The sequence below is a fragment of the Perissodus microlepis genome, chromosome 8 (genome assembly GCF_051167445.1).
Source record: "Perissodus microlepis isolate ML-2025 ecotype Zambia chromosome 8, ASM5116744v1, whole genome shotgun sequence".
Taxonomy (NCBI): Eukaryota; Metazoa; Chordata; class Actinopteri; order Cichliformes; family Cichlidae; genus Perissodus; species Perissodus microlepis.
Window position 1 is genome coordinate 22,323,285 of NC_140468.1, and position 19,277 is coordinate 22,342,561.

Consider the following 19,277-nt stretch of genomic DNA (forward strand, 5'->3'; position numbering starts at 1 on the left):
ACTTGTTTACCTCTTACCTCCACTGGCTGATCAATAAACCTATGTCATAAAGTTTAGGCAGCTGTTATTTGTGTGCATGTACATGGAAAAAAGGACATTTTGTGCCCATGAAAACAAATCAAACATTACTGCTATGGGACCTTGTTAGAAATACACATTTATTTAAATAAATTCACTTTTATTTATATAACACCAAATCAGTTGCCTCAAGACTTTTCATATTGTAAGCTAAAGACCCTATAATCATATAGTGAAAACACAGAAAACCACAAGAATCATACGACCTCCCTATGAGCAAGTGTTTTGGTGACAGTGGGAAGGAAAAACTCTCTTTTAACAGGAAGAAACCTTTGGCAGAACCAGGCTCAGGGAGGAGCAGCTATCTGCTGCAACTGGTTGAAACAATCTACATAACTGTTTTAAGTAACTGAAGGCATCTCCTGATCTCCCATTTTCTTATTCAGGGATTTTCAGGGATGCGTGGGTTATTCATATGGTAGAAACTTGTTTTTCTAGTATTTAGACTCATAAATATGAGTACAATCACATTCTAGTTCTGTCCTTACAAGTACAAGCTACACGAATCTACCCCTTGGGACTAAGGGTGCTGGCATAACGTGTTCATTATTTACAGCACAGAGAGAAAATTGCATATAAGAAGGTGGGAACTAAAATATTTTTGTTACTTATCCTGATGTATTTCTGGGAGTTCCTACCTCAAGTTGCTTTATACAGGGAGGAGAATATTCAAATCAAGTGTACAAACTAATTTACTGTACTAACATTTGCAATATATGTATGTGTGTATATATATATATATATATATATATATATATATATATATATACACACACACATACATACATACATAACTATTTCTTCATATATTGCTGCTTCCGTTTAAGGCTGAATTAAACCCATTTAAAGATAACTTTTCTTTCTGTATCTTTTCTGTAATAGCAAGAAGATTCTTGTTTCAAACACGCGTTTATGTGAGCTAGATACACTTCTACTGAAATGCCAGTTCTTTTCCAAGTGACTGAATAAAATAAATGAACACTTACTCTGTGTCTAATTTTTGCACTTTCATATTCAATTTTGCATAATAACATTTGCTGCAAGATTATTTCCAGAGGTTCAAAGCTGGTTCAAGACTGGGTTCTGTAAGATATGAACCACAAGGGTCATTGTAACCTTAGAGAGTACCCAGTGACAAGCTGTTTTACTATTAATTTTCTGAGTGTAGGCAAACTTACCCTCAGTGTGAACAAGACTTAGAGAGGTCATGCTCACTGTGTCTTTAGGAGTCCAGGCTGCATTAGGAGTAGTAGTAGTAAGTAGACACTGATTGTTGTTCCATTAATGCAGACAGTGGAAAACAGTGTTAATTTCCTACTTCATGCAGCATCACTGCCACTTGTAACTATTTGAGTGCTTCATCTTGTTATGTTCTCATTAGTCATTTATGCACAAGGAAAGGACATGAATCAGTTTCTGCTCCCATTAAACTTTACAGCTCGGTCTCAGCCCAACACTGTTGGCTCTGATAGCCTCATACCTGTTTTCATCGGACCAGCTGTTCATTTTTGAGCATGTCCCTGTGAAGCTTTCAGATTATAATCATGATCCGAATACAAGGATAATTGATTATTATTATTAATAATATATTTTTCTGTCTCATTCTGCTTGCTGATGTGGAAATGTCAAAAGCCTTTCCAATTAAGGCTGATGGAAAAGTGCATATATTATCACTCACTGATCAAGTGGACTCGTTAATCCAGTGGGGAGAAGAGAGACTTTTAATAGTAATTACGACCCTTAATTTAAATGTGCTTAAACCTCCAAGGATGGGGGAGCTATTTATGGAGAGCCCTTTATAGCACTTGGAAGCTCTTGTTGTTGAAACTGAGAAATAAAACTGTAATGCTCACAAACAGCAGAATTCACATAGAGCACGGACAGCAGGGACCTCTCAATCAATCATTAAGAACGTTGTTTAAGACACGTTTTGCACAGCTTAACCCGTTTGCTTATTTTCTACTCTGAGCTTTTTATTATTGGAAGTTACGTGCTTACTACAACAAAAACCACGCAAAATCTTTTGCCGTCTTTGCCCTCAGTAATTGAAAATAAATAACAAAGTAGCAAACTCAAGGCTCAACAATGACAAGCGAATGATAAAAAGCAGATTGGAAAAGATGAAAAACCACTTCACACCTTTTATTACACTGCCACACTTCTTCTGAAACAGCAAAGACAGGTTTTCACAGAAGTGAAAGAGTTGGAATAATACATCAGAGACGTGATTCTTCCGACAGCACCAGCCTGATGACTGGGGAGGGGCAGAGATAAGCTGTCGGCCAGAGTTTGAGCCAGCCAACGTGCTCTGTAATTATAGCCCTCCTTTCACACCTGCACACCGCTGAGGCACAAATAAGGAATGTGGAAAAGTAACAGAGAGGGAGGGTAGGATCTGCACAGCACACACTCATTGTAAATTATATGTGTGTGCTATCGATCACCTACAAGCCTTTAAAAATTAGATTTGTGACAACCAGTTTAGAGTCACGCATGTCGCTGCCATACAAGACCATCCTTTCACTGTGTTTCAGTTTTTAGAATAATTATAGTGGGTGGTGTTAATTGATGTTATGCAGAGTCACATAATAATTAGGTATTTTTCAAAATATTAGGTTTTTCTTTAGTTAGATTGGAGGCTACAAAGAACATGGTGTGCATCACAGTCCTCCAGACATTTGATCAGCATGTACTGGACAAATTATTTGTTCGCTGTGGGCTTTTAAATTTTGATGGGACTGATTCACTGGGAAAATGTGAACAGCCCGTGTTGAGCAAAAAAACATAAAACAAACAAACTACTGGTTTCCTCTTAATCAAACTCTTTATTACACATTTTTTGTCATTGAGTCAACTCTGTAGTAAAATTATGCATAAAAATGCAGAAAGTGGAATATGTTTTCTTACCAATGATATAAGCAACAAAAAGTGAATATGTGTGAACTAAGTTAGTGCTAAGCTGTTGTTGTGACAACACAGTGATTATGTAAGACAATCAGAGCCTTACAGTTTTAGCTTCTTTCACCTCTGTTGTGCCTTGAAAGCAGGTAGAAAAGCTAAGGGTGAAGTAAACGGCATAACATGCCCCACAGTATCACAATCACAATATCCATTTAAATGAAAGAAAAAAAATCCAGAAAGCAGGAATAATCTATTTTGTCTTTTTCATCATTGTAATTCTATTTTTTAACATATCATTATAATTTGTAAATATGGTCACTGGGTCACTTTCTTTACCTTCATTCATTTGATAAGAACGAGCGAAAACTGTCAGATGAATTTAGAGTGTCTCAATATTTTGCACCAGTAAATTGATACATAATAGTATCAGTGAAGAAAGTGATACAATATACTGGTGTAGTCGGCCATTACTGTAAACGATATGTTACGTAAGTGGTCACCAACCTAAAGCATGACATTCAATCATCCCCATTAACCTCGTGCTGGCTTTCTGGTCTTGGGGTCAAAATGGCCCTGACGTTTTCATGGTTGTGGTAGCGGTGATGAGACAGCTGTGTGCTTGTTGTTATTGGAGGGTTGCGGGATTTTCATGGGGTTTCTCTGTGGTCATTGTGTTTTACTTGACATGTTTCTTTGTTTTCTTATTTATTTACTGCTTGTCTACTGGAGCCTGCTGATCTTGGCCAGCGTTTAAAGGTCTCGAGGAGAGGCTGCTGCCAAGATGCTGCTCAAGAGGTTTTACGCTTTGACGATCATGCCACGAGACACCATCATGACCACCACTATCACCAACACCACCACCACTATCACTGCCACCACCAACATCACCATCATGTACACCACCACCACTACTACTACTAGTACTATTTTGTCCAGGTCGCTGTCTCTTTCTCTGGTACGTGCCTGGCAAACCAGCCAAATACTGCATCAAGTTGGGTCGCCTGCGATGCCTGATCCAACTATGTGTGGAAGATACAGGTGTACACAGGGAAGGTGAGCAAGGTTGTGAGTCCCGAGATAAACCTGGATACAAGAGTGGTCCTCCAGGTGACTGAAGAACTAAGGCCACTGAGCTCGCTTCCCTGGTGTCCTAGATGCCCAAGAGAAATGCTAACGTGTTGCTGCACCACAGCAGAAGGGCCAAGATCTGCCCACCGCCATCCTCCACTTCATTGCCAACAAATACAGCTGGCTGCTACATGCAGCTGTCGCAGGATGGCCGCTTGCTGGCTCTCTTGTACAACATCGTCAGCTTGTTGGTGTAAAATGCCTTCGTCCTGTGGCGAGAAGTCCACCCGGAATGAATGGCGGGCAAGTGACACAAGTGTAGGTTGTTTCTCAAGATGCTGGTTAAGGCACTCGTAGTTCTTCTCATTTGTGTCATGGAATGCGTCCCTAGCGCAAGCACAGCATGGAAAATGGTGAACCAAGTCCCCGGTCTCTCTGTGTTTTCTGTACCATTGGCAGTAGGAGGATCAAGTAAGAGGAAGAGGTGCCAGTACATATGTAAAGGTTGTGCTGTGCTCTACTATTCCACGTGTGCAAGCCAGGTCTAAGTAGGGAGCAAGTGGTCTTGGGGAAAAAGAAGAACAAGAAGCTCATGGTGGGTCAGAACGACCTTCTAGGACACTGAGTGCAACCAACAAAGAACGTGGAAAACACGCTCACAGTAGGTTAAAAGGTTCCCCTTAGGACAGCGCGTGTAGCAGAGTCGGAATGAGTGAATTAAAGATACAGAGACGAAGGGGAAACACACACTCAAATACCAGTCTCCAGAATCAGTCTTCATTCATATTTTAGGGTCTTGATATTGAGCTTATATAAACCAAAAGCAAATAAGGTCTTAAATATTGCTCATTGTTCATATCTAAAATACCAGAATGTAGAGTTTTGTCCCATTAAAGAACTTTGCTCTTAGATTGCGAGTTTCTAAAAGTATGGCAGCGTCCTCTTGCTATCAGGCCTCTTTCCTGTCCAGCAAGTTTACGCTTGGGAGACAGACATCTGTACTTAGACTTAAAACTTTCCATTTTGATAAGGCTTATATTTAAGGCTGCTTCGGGCTCACCTGAAGACTCACACTGCATGAGGACTTCCCATGATGGACAGGATGTCTACTTCACTGACCTCTTTTCACTCCCCTTTTCTTTCCTTTTCTTTTCTTTTCTTTTCTTTTCTACTGCATCTCATTAATTTTTGTCTTCTCTTTTCTGGAGTTCGTCTCTCTATGTTCTCATTTTTGCTCTTCTCCTTCTTCCACTGGCAGATGGCTACCCCTCCTTGAACCTACTTTTCCTGGTGGTATTTTCCTCTGAGTTTTTCCTTCCCACTGTCACCAAATGCTTGCTCTGAGGAAATTTTCTAATTGTTGGTACTGAAGGGGCTGTTGTTGTTAATTTTTGCAGTTAATTGATAAAATAAATTGAGAAAATTGAACAGAAGAAAGTAGAAGAGAAATAACCATTTAACATAAAACAGTGACAAACTGGGGCCTGATCAACCCTGGCATGGCCTCCTTGGACGAGGGTGTCTAGTGATAGTGGCCGAAACACCCATTGAATACAATGTCCAATACTGATGATGTGTCCTAAAATTTTAATATTAAAATCTAGATCAGATTTCTAATTCCTAAACCTAACCAAGGAATGTAAAAAGAAACTAAAAAAATTGCAGAATAACTTGTGATAAAAGACCAAAACACCCCGTGAAGTTGAGGCACACAACAATGCATCGCGCTGGTAACATTTCCGGGCTGCTTTTCCTCATAGTATCCATCCCTCAAGACTTTCTCCATTTGAAGCAATGCATTATCAGGGATTGTAACGTCTAGTCCTTTTAATGAATTAGAATAATTGTTGCTATATGAATAAATTTGAATTGAACAGAAGACGGGGGATGGGATTAACATATCTGCTAAGTTGTGAGGAAAGTAAGTGTACCGTTCTAAGGGAACTATCACAAAATTACGTGGTAAGCATCTCTCACTGATGGTGACAGATCCAGAAATCTGCTGTTGGAATGGTCTGTCTGTGGAGCTAAGATAGCAAAACCCTTAATTAAAGGTGTTTCTTCACCACCTGCCACAGGGACTTTGTTAAAAAAAACAGTTTTACTTTTAACACGAAGGGAAACTTTTTATTAGAAACAGCAGTGCAGTCAGCAAATAGATCAAATACCACCCAGAATCGTGAACCTTTTAAATTATATTTGGAATGTGTTGTGCAGTAACAATGTATGGGTAATTAGCATTTAATAATATTTCATCCACTGTGTCAAAACAGTGACTCTCCATCCTAAATGTAATTTTGCAGATAAGGACAAAGTCACAGGAAGATAAACCTGAGGAGGAAGGTCGTGAGCGGACCATGATTGTGTTAGCATGGTCAAAAGTTCCTACCTTTTCATCCACATCCAAATGCCTCAGGATGTTATACTAGAACTTGATGTTGACAGTCTGATCATCCAGGATAAATTCATGCTGCACGGACATGAAAAGAAACTTGCAAATTAAAGAAGAGCACCTGAATACAACATGTACAGAGTTCAGGTGGTATAAGTGGTTAGGACAAGAGTAATCCAAACCTTAAAAGTGATTCACTTTTATTACTTAGAAAACTGTGTAATCTGTGTTCCTGTTTGAATAATGGGCTGCTCAAACATAAACACACAGTAATGCCACTCTAATATACCACAGGTTGTGGCTTATATAATATCAATATAAGTTTGGTTATTTTGTCTCGAGTCTTGTGTTTATACAGGACATTCCTATTATTTGGCAAGAAATGTGTTTATTTGTAGCAAAAGAGTGGGAATAAAGTCTAAATCCCAACAGCTTTGCGGGCGTTTGCCAGTACATTATTTATAGTGGGTATAATGTACCCAGTGCCTGGTGTCCACATCACTTGTGATTACCCTTAAGGCTCCAAGGCAGTGAATACTGCACAAACAGACAACGAGTACATTGTGTGCCTTGATTCTCAGCTTTGCTGACTCTCTCCCACCACCCTGTCCTGCTCTCTGTAAATCTATCATCAGCCTTCTTCACAGATCTCTACTTTGATTTGATTCTTGTGCCCTTCTCCTGACTTACACCATTACACTCTACCTCTGCCCTTTTCCCCATCGCTTTCTCCTTTTTTATTATCTACTTCTTTCCATTCCCCATGTAACTGACCTCCACACACCTCTCCTTTATTACTCTCATGCTTCTTGAATTTGAAAAACCATTGTTTTAAATGAACAATGATTTCGCCCTTGGTTACTTCATGTGAAGTTGGGATGTCAAAGAGACTGGCTTTCCACATTAAACCTTGTTGTTTCACCTCGTTTTAAAACAGCTCTACTAAGAAGCATGAATTATCCATGAGTAACTGATGCTGCCATAAAATACACAGTACTCACTGCAATCAGTTATTCTATGATACTACATTTGCTGTTAACCAGTGCTACAGCAGTTTGAGGCATAGATATGAAACCAGAATGTTTTAAACAAAAACAAAAGATAAGCAAAAGCACACAAAACAAACACAAAAATACAACAAACCACTCGAGGAAAATACAGACGTCCACATACTTTAAATACAAATCATCCCCAGAACAAAATGTAAAGAACTCAATCACTGTTGACTTTCTCTAAAACTGAAATCCTGTTTTAAAGTTCATCAAGGTTGCCTAAACTCTTTCTGTTTGCCTTTATGCGCTGGATAAGACAAATAACTCAGTCAAACTGGTTAATGGGAACAGAACAGTTCTACAAATGTTATTAAAACCCGAGGTTCATTAATGTTTGTTTTATTGTAATCGTCTCCTTCTGGATTAAAAAAAAATAAAAAATAGCAACAGATTTTGATTTGATGAAATTGAATTTTAAATAATCTTCTCACATGTCACTTTCACCTCTTCAATAACATAACACAATTAGTACATATAAATGTGCTGGCACTTCTATTGGGCCTTTTACTACAAGCCATCCACTTACTCCATACAATTTGGACTTTGGCATCCTGCCCATAAACACTTTAATATGAAAACCACATTGTCATTAAATAAGTAATTGCATCTGATGGGCAGATTAATGCATAATGCAGTCATTTGAGTTGATGTCAGGTGTCAAATTTTCATTTAGTGTATGCCAACGTGAAAAGGGGTGAGCATAGATGGAGCAATGTTTTTCAGATGGCAGATAATGTAAATTCCAATGCATCTTTTTAAGCGATATTACAGAATACATTTGTTACACGTTATTATGAATTAACTTATTTGCTTCCTGGGGAAATTTAGCTACCAAGACATCACTTTTGACAACCTCACTCTCAATAATGAAGACAGATTGTAAGAAAGAAAGGACAGGAAAGAACATGAGAAATTATTAACAATGGTAGGGACTACTCAGATAGTAACAGAATTTTTCATGTGGAAGACGCTACGCTTCTTTCAGCTGCTCCGTTGTCCACCAGGGGTGACCCCAACAAATTGCTCTGCATATTTGGTTTGGCAGTTTTGATTTTGATTTTTCACATCAAACCCATCCTGACTCAAACCCCAAATCTCTATGTTCTCAAACTGGTAACCTTGAGTGTGTCAGGTGTCAGTCATTCTAGAGGTAAAATAGGATGGTAACCTCCAAGTGACCAGGAAAAAAAATAGTGGTTTACTGTTGGGAACCAATGGCAACTGTTTCCCCAGAGGCTCGGCGTACAGCACCTTCAACCTCTGGTCGTTGGTCCCAAGATGATTACATAGGTCACATGGGAGGTACCCTGTCTCCAAACAATGTCAGTCAGACTCAAACTGATTTGCAAATAACTGCCATCTAATATCTAAATGTAGTGACACTACCAACACTTTACAGTCAGTCTGTGTTGATGAACCCAGTTCATCTGCTTTATCAAGTTCGAATACGCCATGATGGATCACACAAACATGAGTTACTGAAGTTTGTGGTGGGTAATTTACTGCAAATTGTGTTAAATTTAATACTTAAAAGCTTTTTTTGTCCAATATATGTGCTGCTAGCATACATAAAGCACACTTCAACCTCTTCAGGCCCTCTTCTACCTCTCTTCTGCAATGTCATCTGCAATCATCATAGTCCATGGAGACTCCTGCCTAACCTTATCAGCCAACCTGTCCATCATCAAAAAAGGTAGGGGATCAGAGCTGATGCCTGATGTAATCTCATCCTCTCATCTTGACTCCATCTGTATCTCCTACTGCACACCTTTCTTTCTCTCCATGAAGCCAAGCTTGTTGATCATCCCCTATCTTCTTAACCTAGCTTCAGCAAATCCTTCTCATAGCTTCATGCTTCATAGATTTTATCCCTTTGCAATTACTACAGTTGTGCACATTTCATTTGTTCTTGAAAACTGTACCACTACTCCATTCGTCAGGTGTCATCTCACCCTAACCAGTCTGGTTAAAAAGCTTCCTAGGCATCTCCATAGCTCCTACATATATGTCATTAAGACCAACCACCTTTTCATTATTCCTGGTAGAATATTGGTTATTAATGAAATGCAGTAGCTGCATCTGTTTCTAAATGTGTAAATTAGAAGTTTGTTACATGTAGATTTGGCCCAGTCTTTGACTGGGAGTTGTGCCCGATGTGTGGATTCTGAATGGTACGCTAGTGTGGAGCTGACTGTGGTACAGCACCACCTGATGTAGACGACAGCAGATTGGATGTAAGTGCCAACCTGGCCCCTTCAAATTTCTGTCAAAAATTGATAACAGACTGTCTCCATGTCTTATTCCACTCTTGAGGCACTAAAGTTGATTTAAAGATGGCAACTGACAGTGAGTGGTCTAAGATGTGATGCCTATCATTGAAGATAGCCTTTGAAAGGCAATTGCAAGTTGATTACACACATCACTGAACATCATTTTCATCCAATGATTCACGGCCCACAATCACATCTCTGTAAGCCCACTGTAAACATGTTTTGTTCTGTTTAGGCGTTTGAGCTTTTCTGGATATACTCTAAATCTTATTTCATTCAGCCCATTTCTTATAATTCTATTACAAAAATCACTCCTGTTTCTCCCCATTTATTTTTCATTTACTTTGTCCTTACTTGTCTATTTTCCATATTTACTGCTTGCAGTTTTGCATCACGATTTTTGAAGACATCTTCTCATGTATCATTCATAAGCTTTCGATTTTGTTGTCTCACTATGAGTTGGATTTCTTTCTTGAAGGAGTCTCTTGTTGGGATCATGATTCCTTTCAATCATCAGGAGCAGCAATGTTAAGGTCTGCAACAACTCTATTTAGATTAAAGCAGACATTTGTTTTAAAAATGCAAATTACAAGTTGTTTCCATAATTTTTTACTTGACCTGGCTTTGACTTTATTTTTAATGAAGTGCTTGTGCTGCTATTGTAGAAAAAATTGGCTCACAATGCAGTTTGAGTATTTGCTAAATAAATTAAGAAATCCTAATATACATCATCCAGTTATAGCAGTTCCACATTATTGTGTCGTGTTAGGTGGATTAATTTTATATGCTTTTACAAAACGTCTCAAGTTTTCTATTCATACATTGCACACAGATGATAACAAATGACATATAAGAGCTTTCATGCAGATCTTGGATATTTAGACCCTCAGAGCTTAAATGTCACATCTGCTCTTCCTAGTGTAAAAAAAATCATTATACCATACTGACTTATATGTAGACATCATAGTAAATGTAATCATACTTGACAGCTGCATTACCAATCCACTTTTTCAGGGTTTTTTTCCCACTCTTTCAGAGTATAAATACATAAAGCCAACACAGTTTCTCCCCACAATTTAAACATAAAAACAACAGTCACAATTAAGCCTAATGTTGGTATTTTATTAATATTTTGAAATAAATTCTTTGGGGTAAAAAGGGGTGCTTTGGACATGGCTCACCACTAAGAGACCCCAGGGCAGACCCAAGACATGCTGGAGAGTTTAGCTCTCTTAGCTGACTTAGAAATGCCTCAAATGAGCTGGAGGAAGTGGCCGAGCAGCAGGAGCTCTGCTGGTTATCCAGGTCTGGGTCTGTCCCATGATCCAGACCTGGATAAGCATCGGAAAATGAGAGAGGCAAACATATCTTTAATATTGCTCTATAAATAATTAAGACGAGTACTTGTATACAATGTTCAAACTTTTCTCTGATACTGAACATATTCCATAGTCAGTTAATTTTGGCATTTTTGCTGGAATAGTTAAAAGAATTCCTCTGAGATCTGTTGTCCTGCACCAGCTTTCCTTCCTGTAATTGAGCCAGGTTGATCTATTATATTGACAGGAGAAAGCTAGTGTGGGAACTTGGTGAACAGCAAGAGCTCCAATCCCTTTGTCTATTCACAATCGGGCTTAGGTGCATGCTAGATTTACTCAAATCTTTGTTGATCAATCGCACAGTTTCACAGCTGAGGCCGTGGAGTTTGACAAACGCCTGTGCTGTGCAGTTTCAGTTCACCATCAGCTTTTCCCATTTCTTCTCTGAACATTGTAGATATAAGAGCAGCCTGTGGCTTTATCTCACCAATGCTTATCTTACACTTTCTGTCTACACATTCAAACTGTTTCACTAATGAAAATTAATGTGACAGTGTGATGCACAGGAACATGTGAGAGATGCTCGATAATGCAACCTTAAATCACATTTTGTAATCGAATATTTCTAAATGTAACCAAAGACAACAGGAAGAGAGAACAGTGTTTTAGTGTGAGTGATGGTTAACGATGTCATCTGTCACACCACTGACTACTGGGATAAAAATACAGATGGCCTGTGATCACCCAGTTAGCAGTTTGGTATTTTTTTAAAAAAAAGGGTGATTATAAGATACAGTGACTGTTATATTATTGAGCAAAGGCACTGGGGATTTTATTTTAAATAGAGGTGTCTAATCAACCTACGGATATCAGTAATTACACACTAAACAACTTAAAAAGTATAAAAATGATTACAGCTGATAAATGTCGGCTTTAGCAAACTTTAAATAATTAAAACAGGTTAAATCATTCATTGCTACGTGTCAAAGCTTTTATCTTCATGCTGAAAGCGTAAAATAAAGCTCCCACTGTTCTTTTTCTCTCACCCACTCTGTTTGCACAGTTGTGGAGAGCAGCCAGCCCTAGTTACATGCACGTTATGTTTGTACCACACAATAGATCTGAAGTGGAGAGTGGAAAACGCTACATTAATCAAGTGTAAATCATGCCCCATTCTCCCTGTTACAATCACCAAGCTTAACAAGTTTTGAGCTGAAAACCCTGCATTGCCACTTACAGCTATAGTGCTGTGCCCCATCTGATGATTCAGATCCTGATACAAATATTAATATTAGTTTTAAAATGATGATTTCATTTGTTAAGGAGAAAAATAGCTGGTGCTATTAATAAAAATTAAGGTTTTAGAGTGTCTCAGCCGAAGTCTAGACTTCAATCCATTTGACATATTTGGCACGACCTTAAACAGGCTGCCCATGCCCAAGACCCCTTCAGTGTGGCTGAATTAAAACAGTTCAACAAAGAAGAGTAGGCCAAAATTCCTCCGGAGTGACGTGAAAGACTCATTATTGGTTATCGTAAACGTTTGATTGCAGTTCTTGCTGCCAAGGGTGGCACAACCAGTTATTAGGTTTAGGGGATAAAATCAGAATTTTATGTTTAGTTTTTCACACGAGGCCAGGTTGGTTTGGATGTCTGTTTTGATGAAATCATCTATAACAACATTTTTTTTACTCAGGTTATCAAATTTGTTTGATCTGAAATATCTACATATGACAAATATGCAAAAAAACAACAAAAAAACAAAAGAAATCAGGAAAAGGGTTAATATGTTTTTGTAGCACTGTAGCTGAGTTTATAAGCCGTTGCTATGTGGCAAAGACTAACACTCATACCTATCATGTTGCCAGCCTAGAAAAAAAAAATATCATCATGGATACCTTTATTCTCTGTTTTCTCCAGCTGTGAAAACTGCTTTGTTTTATTTTGTTTTGTTATTTTTTTTATTTTTTATTTTTGGACTGGCCAAAGGCTGAGCCAATCCGCTTTTTTAGAGGAAGCTCATTTTTTCCACTTGTATCCACGATCTTGTTTTTTCAGTCACTACCCAAAATATATGATCATAATTGAGGCTAGGAGAATAGATCAATCTGTTAAATCCACAGTTGAAAGCCTTATCGAAGTCCACAAAAACATGTAAATTGGTGGGGCAAAATCAAACATATCTCTGAATATCCCTGAGAAAATAAAGAGTTGGTTTAGTGTTTCATGACCAGAACTAAAACTACACTGGTCCTCCTGGATCTGAGTTTCAACTCACAGATAAACTGCACTCTTCAGTGTCCTATCCTTCCCAGTTTCCCTGGGAGACAAAGATGATACCACCGCTGTTGGAACACTACAGCCCAGCTACAGAAGTCTGAAATCTTCAACTCTGCCAATCTAGGGCACCATCATCGACTTCCAAAGGAGTCAGCCAAGACAGTCCCACAACATCAAGAGTTTTGAGAAACTAAGGGTCAATCTCACCAACCCCACGGTACCTACCATCAGTCAGCTCTTTAAAACTACCTCAGTGACCTCACCCCCGGTGATGGGTGAGTCATCCCCTTCATCCAGAGGCTCTACATCCATAACAGATGATGTTTCAGTAGGATTGAGGAGAACCTCAAAATATTCCTCTCACCACCTGTCAGTGTCTTCAGTTGTGGTCAGCAAAATGCCGCCTATATAACAGCCTCCCTCCCAAGTTACATGAGAGTTTGCCAGCATTACTTTAAGGCCAGCCAAAAGTCTTTCTACATGCTCACTAAATAGTGAGTTGTTATTTTTTCTTACCAACTTTCTTTTTGTTATACTTGCTTTTCCTACTGTCAAAATGTCTCTGCACCACCCACTGCTTTACATTACATACCCTAACTCTACTGCAGCTAGTCTGATAGGAGGCCACAGTCTCCAATCAAGGACTCAATTTTCAAATAAAAACAGAGCTGAAATGAGGTACAGGAGTCAAGCCGCCTCTGAAACCACCTGAATTACAATGTGCTGAAAGGTATTACGGATTTATGTCCAGTGACAGTGACAACACTATGCCTACCCCAGTCTGTGTTATTATTAAGTCTTAAGTGGGAGTGTATTCTAGTGATTTCAAATTTGCTGAAAGACGTTATAATCCCAAATCTGCACCCAGAATCCAGAATAATCCAGATTCCTGAGTCCCAGTGCAGCAGCTGGGTTGTGTCTGGGCAGGAAAAAACATTCAAGATATGTACACATATGAGCTCTAATGTATGTGGTACGTTTCTAACCGCTTGCTCATGTTAAAAAGTAAGTAAGCATAAATGTCCTGTTGTGGTTTGTAAGGTTCCTTCATCTGGGAAACAATTTAACACATTTAATACGCTTTTGCCACAACTAAAGATCTTTGGGTAAATCAATAACCAGCCCATCAACAGTATATTAAAGCCCCACTGCATTACAATAAATAAAAATAAAATCTGCTTCCTTTTTTGTCATGTTTCTGGGTTTTTGAATTCTGAGCTTTTTGGGACTTTGATTCTTGTTTTTCATTTGTGTTATATTATTGTATCTTGAGCCTTAGTTCTTTGTTCCAGTTTATTGATATCTGTATTCTGCTTAGAAGGATACAAGGGGAAACCCAAAGCAATCACCGGAAATGACACAAAATAAACCCTATATCAAGTTATGTATCTTAAGTTCTTGTCTCTGCATATAGTCACTCAATGTCTCAATTACTTCCTGTTTCATTGTGGTACCCGCTTGTCCCTTGGATGTAATTTTCCTTCCCACGTCTTGTTATCTCTGATTAATTTCACCTTATTGTCCCCTGATTGGCCCTTGTTGTGTCTAATGGCCCGTCTCCCATTTCGCCCTTTGTCAGAGGGTCTGTTAACGTGGCTTTGCATGTTCCCTGATTTCAAATGCCTTTGGCTTTATGGACTTTGTGTTCTTTGGACTGCTCCATCTACCTTTTATTAAATGTGCACTTTAAGCTAAACCTTACCTGCCTCAGGAGTCTGTATTTGGGCCCTCATTTACCAATTTGTGATATTTTTTGTTAAAGCACTTGGGCGCTCCTGCTTTATTAATCATGTTTCTACTTGCATTTCATAAACAATTTTTACCAGACAAATTTAATCTTCTAGCACAAAATTACATTAGACATACAGTATAATCTATTGGCATATTTATGTTTGAATTAAAACGTGAAACATAAAAACTCACTCAGCCCATTGCACAATAGGCCTGTTCTCAGAGACTGTACATCTTTAAGCCCTCTGTGTATGAATACATGCTTGTGGGCAGTGCCTCACTTACTCAGCATGCCAGCACAGCACACTTACTCTTCCTGACCTGCCGGCTTTTAAGTCTGCAAAAACATTTTGCTGCTCGCTCTTCTCTAAAATACGACACTTCATGTGTAACCTTGTGATGACAGTGATGCACTGTGGAAGCTACCAGCAGTTGTAGTTATTTTATTCTCACTGTATTTTTGTGGAGTGTGTGCAGTTTTCCATTTGTTATGTTATTTTTCACATTAAAAAAATAAAAGCCAAGTAAAAACAATAAATGATGACCTCCAATCTGGAAGACCTCATGAGTTATTTATCACTAATGTCTGAATATGACACAAAGCAGCACTAAAAACAACGTGAGATGTAGCTAGAGGAGACTAATATAATTTATTTCGAAATTCACATGTATTTGTAAACGTTTGGTCAGGCTGTCACACAAACACTGTTCAGTCATTTGAAAGAAGGAAAAATCTTCCTTTCCGGATCATTCCACACATAACACCTGTGTGCTGATGGATTCGAGCTTCCTCTTTCTTTGAGTGTGATTCATGCGGTACAGTCACATGAACCACCTGAATTTGCACTCAAAATCCTGACCTAACTTTCATTTATAAATGCCATCGCTGCATACATCCTTCCTGGGTGGAAAGGGGAAAAAATATCAAAATAGTTCATTCTTTCTTTAAAATAAAATTAAAAAAAAGAATATACAAATTAAAAAAAAAAAATCAAAATCAGCGAGAAGCCAATTTTAACAGGATTAACAGAGTGTAAAAACAGTAGATTCAAACAGGATATGGAGGAATGTGGGGACTCAACAAGGCCATTTACATGAAAAGGGAAAGACCATCTCTGAACTGAGGAGGGGGGCTAACATCTTTCACCACAGTGCTGTCATAGCAACCATTCCCTAACTCCCCAGTGTCGTGTGATTGGCCATGAGTACCATTCACAAAGTAAATAAGTAATAGCTAAATAATGAAATTAGACAAAGTTGCTAAAGAAAACTTTATACCAGGGGTTGGCAACCCTGGGCACACGAAGGGTTAACTGATGGCACGACCATAGCTGGACTGGCCATCGGGCATACCGGGCACGTGCCCAATGGCCAATGGTGATTTTTCGTTTTTATGGGCCGATTATTTATTTATTTATTTTTTAGTAACGGTATAAACAATGAAACCTGGTGGATTGGCCAGGTGCTGGCAGATGTGTAAAAATAACTCTGGCGGAGTTTCCACAGAGTGGATGAGAGAAAGGGGAGGCAGGAGGAGGAGAGACCCGAGGCGGCCGCCGGTCCGAGTGTCAGGTGAGCTCAACTTCAGGTAAGAAGTTATGACCTGCAGTCTGTCTGGGTCAGATATAAACCAAGTTTAGGTGGAGTTTATTTTCATTGTGCTGACTTTTTACAGTCAGTTACAATAACTCGTACTGCGTACTAGCTAGCATGACTGAGTTTCTATACAGCTGGGCGGGTGCTATGATGTTACTGATAGTGAACTTTATTTTATTCATAAGGTTAGTTAGTAGAGTTTCCAACCATCCCGTAAAAAACGGAATCATCCCGTATTCAGAGAAAATATTACTGTTTCATGTTGAGGTGAAAAGGAACAGTTTGTCCCGTATTTCAGCTACAATGAAAAAGACACAAAGCTAGATTTATTCTGGGTCTTTATGCTGCAGCTTCTTCTTCTTCTCTCATTCTCTCCCCTCCCTCTCCTGTTGCTACTTCAATCATGAAACTGATCAATAATTAGCTGATCAGCTTTTCTCTCTTGTTTGTTTATCTCCCACTTTGCGCCAGAAAGAGGAAACCAGCGGATGTCGCGCTAAATAACAGCAGCACGTTTAAGCTTGATCAGCTGTTGTTAGAATTTATTTAAAATTACTTTCTAGTATCAGCTGATGTTTGCTGGAGCCAAAGCTGTAAAAGCTGCTGGTCATGATATCTGTGTTTTATGTTAATCCAAAAGGATTAACATAAAACATGTATCACCCTGGAGAAACGAAGAAGTCAAAAAACTCAAAAGAAATTGCAGGGCAGCAGAAAGGAGATGGAGGAAAAATAAAAATGCAATCAACCATCAAATACTTTGTGAGCAACTTAAAATGTACAATAATACACTAAGGAATTCAAGAAATTCATACTTTGCCAAAATAATCAGTGATAACAAAAATAATCCCAAAGTCCTCTTTTCCACCATAGATCATTTATTTAACCCTGATTTTAACAGCTCCCAAAGAACCCCCACAGACTCGCTCTGTGAGCAGTTCGCAGACCACTTCAGGGGAAAAATCAGCGCCATCAGATGTGACATTTTATCTTCTCGTGATATGATTTTAAACACATCTGAGGGCTCGATTGTACCTGAGGAGACACTGGACAGGTTTGTCCTGGTTAATGCTGAGAACCTTAAGAAAGCTTTCTCCACAGTGAGACCCACCACATGTCTTTTAGATCCAATCCCCTCTTTACTTTTTAAAACACTTCATGGATTTTTTGAGGCTGAGCTTTTATACATGATGAATTGCTCTCTTCAGTTGGGTGTCTTCCCTGCTGCCTTTAAAACGGCGGTGGTGATGCCCCTTCTGAAGAAGAGCAATTTGGATTGTAATGATTTTAATAACTACAGACCTGTATCCAACTTACCATTTTTAAGTAAAATTTTAGAAAAACTTGTTTTTACTCAGATTAATGACTTTTTGAATGACAGACAGATCCTGGAGATATTTCAGTCTGGATTTAGGGTGAACCACAGCACAGAGACTGCTCTCCTAAAGGTTTTAAATGATCTTAGATGTAACTGGGACGCCCAAAAGCTCTCAGTCTTGGTGCTACTGGATCTAAGCGCAGCCTTTGATACAGTAGACCACGCTATTCTTTTAAACAGACTGAAACACATGGTGGGCCTCTCTGGTGCTGTACACAACTGGTTCACTTCCTATCTCTCAGACAGAACTTTTATGGTGAGTATGGATACATGCTCCTCTAAGATCCATAGAATGACATGTGGTGTGCCTCAAGGGTCGGTTTTAGGCCCTGTACTTTTTAATTTGTATATGCTCCCTCTTGGCGGTGTCATCAGGAGGCATGGAGTGAACTTCCACAGTTACGCTGATGACACTCAGCTGTACATCTCCGTGTCTCCTGATGACACCAGACCAATGGATGCCCTTTTTAACTGTATTCTAGATATTAAATCTTGGATGGCAGAAAACTTTTTACAGCTTAACCAGGACAAAACTGAAGTTTTAATCATCGGTCCTGAGGCTCAGAGAGAGAAACTCTTGTCTAAATTACAGGCCCTATGCCCTTCACTACAAGTGAAAACCCTGGGTGTTATTTTTGACTCTGACCTTGGTTTTATCCCACATATTAAACATGTAACCAAAATTGGATTTTATCATCTAAAAAATATAGCCAGAGTCCGCCCTATTCTCTCTCGGGCCAACACGGAGATGCTGATGCATGCTTTTATTACCAGTTGCATTGATTACTGTAATGCCCTGCTCTCTGGTCTCCCCAAAAAGAATATTTCACCTTTACAACTTTTACAAAACTCTGCAGCTCGTGTGCTGACGAAGACCAGAGGGCGGGCCCACATTACACCGGTTTTAGAATCGCTGCATTGGCTCCCCGTGTGTTTCAGGATCGATTTTAAAGTTCTTTTATTGGTTTTTAAATGTCTCAATGGTCTTGGGCCTTCTTATCTCTCAGATCTGCTTTTACCATATGAACCCTCGCGGACCCTGAGGTCCTCTGGCACTGCCCTTTTGATTGTCCCTAAAGTCAGGACACATGCTCACGGAGAGGCAGCTTTTCAGTGGTATGGTCCTCGTCTGTGGAACAGCCTGCCGGAGGAGCTCAGGGCCGCAGAGAACGTACATGTTTTTAACAACAGGCTCAAGACCCACCTTATATA